The following is a 12480-nucleotide window of genomic DNA, read 5'->3' as shown; positions in this document are numbered from 1 at the left end:
ATTCTTCATGCTACAATAGGGCTTAGATAGAAGCAAACGGAAACAATGATTTTAATCATCTTTGCAGAGCTATAACTCATATTTTTTAATTCATATTAAAATTACACTCACACTGTCATGAAAGCTATGACTAATAAAGAATGAACTTTTAAAAAAATCTTTTTCTTTAATTTAACATACCTTTTCATGACATTTTGCATCCAGTGGAGGCCGAGGCCCCAGGCGAGCCTAGCTGGCACAATGGTGGTGGAGGGCAGCAGCTGGTGGGCACTACAGCCTGTGGGCAGAGATCAGGTGCAGCAGCTACTGTGTGGATTGGGAGACAGCGAGGCCCTCACAGAGGTCAAGAACATCTGCTGTGACAGCCTGGAGAACTTGGAGCAGGTGCTGGCAGAATTCTGGGCCCTGACCAGCCTCAAGCGGCACCACCAGAACCTCATGCAGTTTGAGGAGTGTGTCACACAGTGTGACTGACGAGTACGTGCGTGAGCAGAGTAGCTACAAGAGCGCACAGCTTTATCTGCACCTGTTGGCGACCTCCGTCAAAGAAGAAGGGCTCCTGGGTTATGCTGAGGAGCCTTGCTACCTCTGCTTTGTCATGGACTTATGTGAACGTGGAGGCCTGAATCAGTCTGTCCTGTCCTGGAGGCTGGACCCAGCCACCAACAAAGCTTCATGCTACAGCTCAGGACCACCAGTGCCTTCAGACTACATCGTGCACAGGGACCAAAGCCGGAGGACAAGCTCAACACGGAGAGGTCTGGCACCCCCATCCTCAAGGTGGCAGACTTTGAACTAAGCAAAGTCTGTGGTGGGTTGCCCCCTCTCCCCCACCTCCCCAAATCAAAGAGGCAAATCAAGACAACACAAATGTGAGTGTGGATAAATACTGGCTTCCTTAAGCCTGCAGCTCAGATTTCTAAATAACCCCCTGAACTCTAGGAGGGATGCTACACAGCCAAGGCCAACATCTTTGCCCTGGGCATTATCATCTGGGCAATGATAGAAAGACTCACTTTCATTGACTCTGGGATCAAGAAGGAACTCCTGAGGTCCTGACCAAGATCTCCCTGTTGGTGAGGTGCTGCTAGATAATGCAAAGATGGAGTAGCATATTCCCCAGAAATGCAGGATTTCCATGTCTGAGGGGACCAAGGAGCTCTTGAAGGAAGTTAGCTGCTAAATCAGGGACCTGCCTGATGCCTTTGAACTTGAAACCAGAATGGACCAGGCCATGTGTGCTACTTCAAATTCAGGGCAAAATTTCCTGGGTGTTTTTAAAGTAGGTGAGTGTACTTTTTGTTTGGCATGTACACTTGAGACTGGATTCTTCATCCTGGGCCCTGTGGATTTGGGAGGAAATGCAGGGTTGAAGAGAAAATGTGCTTGTCATCAATGGTGCCCCAAATCTGAATGAGGGGATATGTGGGAATATTTGAGTATGAGTTGGAAAGTCTAAAGAAGCCTTCTGAGTGGAGGTTACATTTGAGTTGAGTATTTTTTAGAAATGCTTTTTTATAATCAATTAATGAACGCTTACTGTAGAAAATGCAAAAAAAATAAAAAGATTGGTTAGTTTATTTGACCTGAAGAACAAATTGGAAGTTTAAATGACCCGGTATTATTGTCCTCTTTAAACAGAAGAGGACATTGTCTTCCTTAATTACATAGCATGTAAAGTGTACTCCAAGATCTTTCCTTCAAATTTCAGGGAGCTTTCTACTACCTCTTTTTATTGTATACACAAAACATTCTATATCAACCCATTATTTCAGTGGTATCTGAAAAAAAAGGAAAGAAAAGAAAAAAGAAAAAAATAGACTTGATCTTGATAAGAAACACCAGGAAAAGGAAATTCATTCCATAGGGAGGAAGCATTTATTGGCCAAAGACCCATTTTGCAGCTGTGGAAATAATTATGGGAGGAATACATGTGAAGGAATATAGGAGGTTCCCAGGTGTTATAATTGTAAAGACTGAGAGCTCTTATCTGGAACTTGGAGTCTTACTGCTTTTTCATCATGTAACTGGAAGTTTCTGCTCTTTGATCAGTATCTCCTCATTTCCTCCACCTCTCAGACTCTAACAACCACAATTCTACTTATGAGTTCAGCTTTTTTAGATTCCATGTATAAGTGTGGTCATACAGTATTTGTCTTTTCTATCTGACTTACTTGATTTAGCATAATGCCCTAAAGGTCCATCCACATGGTCACAAAAAGGCAGGATTTCCTTCTATTTTAGGGCAGAACAAGCTATTGTATGTATTTATACCTATATCTATCTATATCTATGTAGATAAAGAGAGATAAATATTTCACATTTTCTTTACTCATCCATCTGTCCATGGGCACTTAGGTTATTTCCATGTATTAACTATTGTGACTAATGCTGCACTGAACTTGGAGGTGCAGATATCTCTTCTAGATCCTGATTCATTTCCTTTGTATATATAACCAGAATGTGATGTTTGGATGTATGTTTAGTTTTTTTTTTTTTTTTTATGTTTAGTTTTTTGAGGAACCTTCATACTGCTTTCTAGAGTGGCCATACTAATTTATATCTCCACCAACAGTGCATAAATGTTGTCTTTTCTCCTCATCCTTGCCAATACTTGTTATCTCTTGTCTTTTTGATAATAGCCATGTTAACAGGTGTAAGGTAGTATCTGGTGGTTTGATTTGCATTTCCTTGATTATTAGTGATGCTGAGAACCTTTTCCTGTACCAGTTTGCCATTCATATGTTTTCTTTGGAAAAATACCTATTCAAGTCCCCTGCCCATTTTTAAATTCCATTACTTTATTTATTTATGTATGTATTTATTTATTTGATATTGAGTTGTATGAGTTCTTTATATTTCAGATATATAGGTTGTAAATATTTTCCCCCATTCAGTAGGTTGCCTCTTAATTCTATTGTTTGTTTTGCTTTGCAGAAGCATTTTAGTTTGATATAGTCTCCTTGTTTATTTTTGCTTTTGATGCTTGCACCTTTGTCATATCTAAAACAATCATTGCTAACACCAAGGCTGAGAACTTTTTCCTATGCTTTTTTTCTAGGAGTTTTATAGTTTTAGATTTTATATGTAAGTCTTCAGTAAATAGGTGCTCACGCACCCACTATTTTGAGTAAATAGTGGTCCAGTTTCATTCTTCTACATGTGATTATCCAGTTTTGCCAATACTATTTATTGAAGGGACTAGCCTTTCCCTACTATATATTCTTGGCTCCTTTGTCAAAAATTAATTGACCATATATGCATGGGTTTATTTCTAGGGTCTCAATCTTTTGCACTGGTCTATGTGTCTGTTTTTATGCTAGTACCATACTGTTTTGATTACTCTAGGTATCCATGGCATTTGGGTCTGCAAGGCAGACTGGGAGATGTTGGTGTAGGCTGGGAGCCTGGGTTCTTGAGAGCCAGCCTAGCTCTAGGGTGTGTCTGAAGCCTGTATCTGCAAGGCTGGAGGCTGGGTCCATGAGGACTGGCCTAGCACTGAGACAGAGGAGGATTCTAGGTCTCTGGGAGCTAGTCTGGAGGCTGGGTCCATGGAGGTCAGCCTGGTACTGTGGCAGGCTGTGAGCTTAGGACCGCAAGAGACCACCTGGGGCCTGGAACTATGGGGGCCTGACTGGTGCTGGGGTGGGCTAGGAGCCTGGCATCACAGGAGCTGGTGCTGCTGGTGCAGGCCTGATGCTGGGCTCCTTGCAGTAAGGTCAAGTGGAAGGTGTCTCTCTCCATGCTGGGCTGACTGGGTCTGGAGTGGGGGTCACAGAGGTAATGTGAACTTATCTTTGCTGCTTTCTTTAATGTGTCTGTTATCTGTGCTCCTACCCAAGTGATGTAATCCCTAACTCCTGGAATCCTTAGTGCCTGTGAAGGCATTTTCATGGGCAGATATTTCTTCAGTGATATCTCTGGGAGGAGATGAGTACTAGAAATTCCTATATCCCTATCTTGCTGACTCCAGAAACGTGTTTTTTGTGGGGATTTTTTTTGTTTGTTTGTTTGTTTTTTGCCAACCAAGTCATGAACTCATTCACATTGTCCTTACCCCTTCTTGTTTCCTTTGATGCTGGAAGCATCTTACATACTTAGATACACATTTTAACATTTATGGCTCTCCCCCATGTCCTGCATCTATAGAGCAGAAAACACTGTATTAAGTTGATCATAATATCACTTAGTAAAAGATTAATGTATAATGTTCAATAGGGATTTCAGATTATCACTACATGATGCTACTTATAAAGTACAAGTGTGGTGGTGTTGGGGAGATGAGGAGGGTCAATGGGGAATAAATACTGAAGCATGAATCTTTGACTTGATGAAAACAATTGCTCAAAAGAAATTCTAAAATAGCTACAAACCTAGGCAAGTTATTCTTAATAATTTATAATGTCAGCCTGAACTCCCTGTATGATAAATTTTATGTGTGTAACTGCTGTTTGGTAGAGCATATAATTTAGGTAAAACTTATATCCTTTAAGTATTAATAGCTATGCATCTCTTTCTCTGGCTCCCTATCACGTCTTTCAGACTTCCATGATACCATGTCCATACTCTTCATCTCCTTCATAATTTTATAAACTTTGATTTTTCCTCTTTCCAGAGTGGATAGTAACAAAGTTTCAGTCTGTTCTAAGCAACATCCTGTCCTGTCTTCATCATTACAATAACCTCACAACAAAATTCTTCATTTTCATATGCTTTTACTATAGTCTTGCATAGAGCCTGAGAATGACAGACTCAGTGACAAGTGTCCTTAGCAACTTCCTTGTTTTGAATAACAAAATTTTAAAAATTCATCAATTGAATCTATACCATATCATATGGTTGATGACTAAGCTTGGACTGAATTCTGAGGTTGAGAAAGGATTCCTTTCTCTTCCCCACCTTAGATTGGTTGGAATTATGATGAGATCAGAGTAAGCATTAAATCAGAGCATTCCTCAATTCAACCTCAACTCTCTGTTTTCCAGGAATAGTTTTTTTGAAGAAATAGTGCTGTTTTGGATGCTGTATCCAGATGGCAATGAAAAATGAGAACTTATCTGATCATCTCAGAATCTTCCCAAGTGTTTGTTTTGATTACTAAGAAATAAGTTTTAAGGCAGGACATGTGGTAGTGGAAGGCACAGGCAGCTTTTCTAAATTGACTCTCACTCACATAAGACAAACTGGTTTGCCACGTGACTTTTAAAACCATTCAGTGATTTTATAAAGCAAATATTTCTATTACCGAGAAAGGATTGCCCATCATGCTGTGATCCTGAGTGTGTAATCTCCTAAAATTACTATTCCCCTTCTGGATTTAGGTGTAAGGAACACACACAGGCATTATATATTAATTTAGAAGTCAGTTCTTAAAGGTCTTAAATAGATAAACCCCTACCCCTACCTCTTGGTTTGAATGACCCCATACCTATATATCTTTTAGTCTGGCACCAAAAAGCCAATATCCTGCAAAGAAAATGACCACATTATCAAATTACATAGACAGTATCAGATTAGCAAATATGGCAAAGCTTATTTGTGCTTATGAGGAGACAGTTTTGACATCTAAATAGCCAAAAATATTACATCCTATATCTCTGGCTTTAAATAATTACTCCAACTTCTGGGTGAATCTAACTTCACCCCCACTCCTTTAAAAATTTTTTTTTAGTTATAAAATTAAGTCATTAGTGTCTTTAATATCTCTCCAGTGGTATCAAATTTTTTCTTCTTCAACTATAATATGGGTAATTAAGCCCAGCAGGACACATTTATTCTTTTTTTGAAAATAAATTATAAATATGATGATTGTTGAATCTGGATTCTCAAACTCAAAGAAGCTAATTAAATGCCAGGGAGACAGTGGAAGAAGATTGGGTGATTTAGTTGAGCAATGACTCTTTGATTAGAAAGAAAATGGCACCCATAGGCAATATGTACCTAGGGGATTGGGTGATGGTAGTGTGTGTGTGTGTGTGTGTGTGTGTGTGTGTGTGTGTGCTTAGATTATTATATAGCAAATATTCATTTCCTTCTGATTGACCGCAGTGGAAAGTATACTTTCCTTTGCTTTTGATCTTGGGCTTTGCCAGTAACTTACTTTAGCCAATGGATGGGCAACAAAGAGAAGCTCCAAATAACTGTGCAGCAGTGCTTAATTTTTCCAGCTATCTGCATTTCACCATCCTAATGAGGATAAGAGTTACATAAAGCAGATTATGATCTAACATGCAACTTGGAACCAAGCAAAGTTGAGCTCTGCTTAATTAGTCATAGTCCAGTTGACCGACAGAAACATGAGTGAAATGTTTATTGTTGCATATCACTAAATTTTATAGAGTTCTAATTATGCAGAATTATTGTGAAAATAGCTAATATGATGAACATTGCTTTATTTTTAACATCCTTCTTCCAATAGAATTTTCTCTAACTGATTATAATAGTGATTATGAGCATCAACTAGAGTCAAATAATAATCTATGTTCAGATTTTGCTCCTCTGCTTATTAGTTCCTGTGGGACTTTGGAGCTTAACCTACATTAGGCTAGAGTTCTAATTCACAAAATTCTGATAATGATACCTATCCCATGGTGTTTTTCTATATTAAATATGACAACATATGTCAACTGTGAACAAAATATCTGAAACATGGGATGCAATACATAGTAGTCATTCTTATCATTTTGATTACTTATACTGAGTGTATAAGCATATGGAATTAAAATGTATTTCTTTTAATACAGCACTACACTCCTTACCAAATTCTCTGAGCTCTCAGTTACCTATCTATTAAGTGAGCCATTTGTCTGCAAATATACATCAACCAGTAGGTATTTCATTTGCAAGATTAAGACCCAGGAGGGATTAATATGCCTTAAAGGGCCACTTCTAGCAAGTTCAATTTATTTGCATAGCAGCAAAAATGCCAGACCAGGCCAATTTTGCTATCATAAAATTTAGACATTAAGTCCCTTCACAAGATATGGTGAAGTGACATCACCATATCTCAAGCATAAATGTTGCATTGAAAGTATATTCAAAATATGTACTTTTTCTTACTAGAAGAGGCAAATCAATATTTAAATATTTTTCTTTGGTATCTTGTTAACAAATGTTGAATGGATAATTTATAATATTTTGTTTAGTTTTACAGGGTTACTGGTATTAAATTTACTTTCCTTTTTCCATAGAATTGCCTTTGCTCTTTCATCAAATATAAGTTGACTATATTTGTGTGATTCTATTTCTTGGCCCCCATTCTGTTCAATTGATGTATTTGTCTAGTCTTTCATCATTGCCACAAAGTCTTGATCACTGTAGTTTTATAGTAAGTCTTGAATTCATACACTCTGTATTGTCTTGGCTTTTCTGGGTTTTTGCTTTTCCATATAAACTTCAGAATTAGTTTATTGATAACCACAAAATAAATTGCTAGGATTTTGATTGGGATTGTATTGGATCTATAGATCAATTTAGAAAGAATAAACTCCTAACAGTATCCATGATCATGGAATATTTCTCCATTTATTTAGATCTTTGATTTATTTCATTAGTTTTGTAGTTTTCCTCATACAGCTCTGTGATTTGTACATATATTGTTAGAGTTATATCTATTTCAATTTTTTGTTATTGCTAATGAAAACAATGCTGTGTTTTTAATTCCAAATTCAATTGTTCATTGCTGCCATATAAGAAACAAATCAACTTTTATATATTGACCTCATATCCTGCAACTATGCTATAACTGCTTATTAGTTCCAGGGGATATTGTTGTTTGTGTGTGAGTCTGTGTGTGTGTGTGTCAATTCTTTGGGATTTTTTTGCATAAACAGTCATATCATCTGTGAAAAAAGACAGATTTATTTCTTCTTCCCAGTCTGTATGTCTTTTATTTCCTTTTCTTGTCTTTTTGAATTAGTTAGGATTATAGGGGGAAAACAACTAGTGTCTTACCATTAAGTATGATGTTAGCTCTAGGTTTTTTTGTAGATGGTCTTTATCCAGTTGAAGAAGTTCCTTCCATCCCTGGCTTGCTAAAGTCAAATACTTATTCATGATAATAACTTTCAAGGAACTGGTCCATTTCATCTAACTTATCAAATTTGGGGTAAGGAGTTGTTCATAATCTTCCTTTATTATCATTTTAATGACCAGGAGATGGAGATGATTTGTGTTGGCCCCAGAATTATCATTTCTAGTAATTTGTATCTTCTGCTTTTTTTTTTTTTTTTTTTTTCCTTTTTAGCTTGGCTAAAGTTTTATGAATTCTATTTCTCTTTTCTACAACCAGCTTTTGTTTCATTGATTTTCTCTGTTAATTTTCTGTTTGCAATTTCCTCGATTTCTATTCTGATTTTTATTATTTTTTTGCTTATTTTGGATTCAATTTCCTCTACATTTTCAAATTTCTTAATGTTGAAGTTTAGATTATTGGTTTTAGATTTTCATCTTTTAAGATATATGTACTTAATATTATAAATTTATCTCTGTCTACTTTTTCTGTATCACACAAAATTTGAAAAGTTGTATTTTCATTTTCATTTAGTTCAAAATACTTTTTAAAGTTTCCCTGATACTTCCTCCTTTACCCATGTATTACTTCAAAGTATGCTGTTTCATATCTAAATATTTTGAGATTTTCTAGCTTCATTCTGTTATAATTTTTAGTTTAATTCTATTGTCATCTGAGAATATATTTTATATGATTTCTACTATTTTAAATATGCTAAGATTTGTTTTATGATTCAGGAAGTAATCTATTTTGGGGAATGTTTCATGTGAGCTTAACAAGAACATGTATTTTGATGTTGTTGAATGAAGTATTTTATAAATGTCAATTAGATTCATTTGATTGATGGTACTTTTTGTTTCAACTATATAGTTAATGATTTTCTGCTCCTGGATCTGTCAGTTACAAATATTAGGGCTTAAAGTCTCCAACTATAATAGTGGATTTGTCTATTTCTCCTTTCAGTTCTATAAGGTTTTTCCTCACTCATTTTGATGTACAGTTGCTGAGTGCACACACATTAAGAATTGTATGCCTACTTGAAGAATTGACCCCTTTATCCTTATGTGATGCTCTCTTTATATCTGATAATTTTTCTTACACTAAAATCTGCCTTGTCTAAAATTAATATAGCTATTCCTGATTTCTTTTGATTAGTGTTAGTACAATATATTTTCCATCCCTGTGTTTAAAATTAAAGTAGGTTTCTTGTAGACAACATATACATTTTTTGTTTTGTTTTGTTAATCCATTCTGATAGTCTCTATATGTATATTAAAACCATTTATTTTTAAAATGATTATGGATAAAGTTGCTTTAATATTTATCACATTTGTTACCACTGTATTTTCTATTTGTTGTCCTGTCTGATTTTTTGTTTCTTTTTCATTTTGTTCTGCATTCTCTGTTTTTAATTGAACATTTTATGTGATTCAAATTTCTCACTTCTCTTAGCATATTAATTATATTTCTCAAAATGTTATTACCAGTTGTCCTAGAGTTTGCAATATACATTTACAGCTAATTTAAGTCTACTTTCAAATAAAACTATACCACATCATGATTAGTTCAGGGACCTTATTTCAAATTTCTTCATCCCACCTCTTATAATATTGGTGACATATGTTTCACTTAAACATAATCATCTAAAATATTATTGAAATTATTATTTGGAACAAACTATTATCTGATAGAACATTTATGGATAAGAAAATTTTAAAAGTTTCATTTTACCTTTATTTCTTCTCAATTTTGAAAGGTTAATTTTGCTGAATCTAGATTTCTAGGATTTTCCTTCTTTTCACATTTTAATATTTCACTCCACTCTCTTCTTGCTTGAATAGTGCCTGAAGAGAAACCTGGAATAATTTTTATTCTTGTTTCTCCATAGGTGAGGCATTTATTGCCCCTGCCTTCATCCTGGCCTCTTTAAATATTTTCTTTGTCTTTGATGTTCTGAAGTTTAACTTTAAAATGCCTAGGTGTAGATTTTTTTAGTATTTATCTTACTTGGTGTTCTTGGAGCTTCTTGTCTTTGTGTCTGTCAAAAATATTAGAAAGTTCTGGGACTTCCCTGGTGGTCCAGTGATAAAGAATCCACCTTCCAATTCAGGGGAGGCAGGTTCCATCCCTGGTCGGGAAACTAAGATCCCACATGCTGTGAGGCAACTAAGCCCACACACCACAACTACTGAGCTCATGCACCTCAATGAGAGAGCCCACGTGCCGCAAACTACAGAGCCCACGTGCTCTGGATCCCACGTGCTCTGGAGCCCATGAGCCACAGCTACAGAGCCCAGGTTCCCTAGAGCCCACACACCACAACTAGAGAGAGAAAACCTGTATGCCACAACTAGAGAGAAGCTCGAGCACTACAACTAGAGAGAAGCCCAAGTGCCTCAACAAAGAGACCGCACACCGCAACAAAAGATCCCACATACCTCAACAAAGATCCCACGTGCTGCAACTAAGACCCAAAGCAGCCAAATAAATAAATAAGTAATAAAATTTTTTAAAAAGAAAGTTCTTAGCCAGTATTACTTCAAATTTTTCTTCTGCCTCCTTTTATCTTTCTTCTTCTTCTGGTAATTCCATTGTACATATATTTCACCATTTGAAATTGTTCCAGCCTTCTTAGATATTCTTTTCCATCTTTTCCATTCTTTTTTTTTCTCTTTGCATTTCACTTTGGGAAGTTTCTGTTGTTATATCCTCAACTTCACTGTTTCTTTCCCTGCCTGTATCCAATCTAATGATGAGCCCATCAAAGGCATTCTTTATTTCTGTCAGAGTGTTTTTGATTTCTAGCAGTTTTTTTTTTTATGATACTCTGTTAAAATTTGCTTCTCTCTATGCATATTACCCATCCATTCTTGCACATTATCCATGTTTTAGAGTCTTCAGCATATTAATCATAGTTATTTCAAGTTCTTGGTCTGATAATTTCAAAATCTCTGTCATATCTGGCTCTGGTTCTAATGTATGCCCTATATCTTCAGACTGTATTTTTGCCTTTTAGCTTGACTTGTAATTTTTTGTTGAAAGCCATACATGATATAGCAGGTAAAAGGAAACAAGGTAACTAGGTCTTTATTGTATGTTTTTATATTTATCTGGCTGGGAGATAGGCTCTGTTTATTGTTTGCTGTAGCCATAAGTGTCAGAGGCTAAAGTTTTCTCTGGTAACCTAGTATTTGTTTCCCCTGCCATCTTTGTGTTTTTCTAAGGGCTTCATAAATCGGATCTGAGTCTTGAAATTTTTTTCAGCTGTAATCTCCAGTTATTATGCAGGAGCCCTATTGTTGTGATAATAAGATGTAGGGGAAAAGGAAATATTCTATTATCTTATCACCTGTGCTGTGACCTTTCTAAGTACTTGTCAGCTGTCTACTGTACTCTTTAGATAAGACAGGAACACTAGAAGGGGCTGGACTTGGATATTTCCATTCCCACACATTGATTAGATTTTATAAAATAGTTTCCCTTCAGGGCAAGCATTTATCAAGGAATATAGAAAGGTGTAGGCTTATTTCACAATAGCTACTTTTCCCTTCTTCTATCTGGAAGCAGGAGGGAGTTTTTCTCCAATCTTTACAGAATCTGGTGGAACTCTTGGAGGTAAAACTCACAAACGTGTGGGGATGTCTACAAAGTCAGACCTCCATAAAATTTTCTCTCTCAAGCTAGTCAATATTCAGTCTCCAGCAGTTAGTCAACTACCCTTTAAGTATTCCTCCAGCAGTGGTTCTGCTCTTGGTAAAATGTGATTCTCTATATCTGCCTATCTCTCCAGTTTTCAGTCACTTGTTCTATGACCCTAATTCTCTGTTGGATCTAAGAAGAGTTGTTGATTTTTAGTTTTTCAGCTTTTTTGTTGTTGTTTCTGTTAGGATCCAAGTTCTTCGTATGTCAGGCTGCAAATTACAAGTTCAGTTTTTAATATACAAAAAGAAAACTCTCAAAAACAAACAAGGCAATTGAAAAAGGTATGGAACAACACTTTAGGGGGAAAAAAACAAATAAAAATCACTTTAAACCTATAATTCTATATCCAGCAAACATATCTTTTAAAATGAAAGCAAAATAGCAACTTATGAAGAAGAAAAAGTGCTAGGGGATGTAGAGAATCACATGGATACACACACACACAAAGGCCTATGGCAGAGAGGGTAAGTATAATAATCTAAGTGTCTGAGTGGGAGGAAAGACAATCTGTTTGATGTTCTGGGTCTGATCAGAACATATGCACTGATGTAAGTCTTTTCCAGCTCCATCACTTACTTATGACATCTGTCACTGACCATTGGTGGACAAGAACTCAAATCATATGACTCATCTGTCATGCTGGGATGACAGTGTAAATTTGTCACTTACTAAAAAAAAAAACAAAAAAAACCTGCGGGTCTGGCAGATTCACATGAAAGTCTCCATTTGGAGGAATGCTGGTGACCAAAAGATTAAAAACTGAATAG

General features: G+C 36.2%; 1 pseudogene; it reads left to right on the top strand.

The window, feature by feature from the left end:
* Window positions 1-240: 240 nt before the first annotated feature.
* Window positions 241-1417, top strand: LOC132377327 (serine/threonine-protein kinase 35-like; annotated as a pseudogene).
* Window positions 1418-12480: the final 11063 nt, after the last annotated feature.

This window comes from Balaenoptera ricei, chromosome 13, assembly GCF_028023285.1.
Source record: "Balaenoptera ricei isolate mBalRic1 chromosome 13, mBalRic1.hap2, whole genome shotgun sequence".
Taxonomy (NCBI): Eukaryota; Metazoa; Chordata; class Mammalia; order Artiodactyla; family Balaenopteridae; genus Balaenoptera; species Balaenoptera ricei.
The sequence above is the reverse complement of the archived record's forward strand: the minus strand, read 5'-3'. Positions and strand labels throughout refer to the sequence as shown.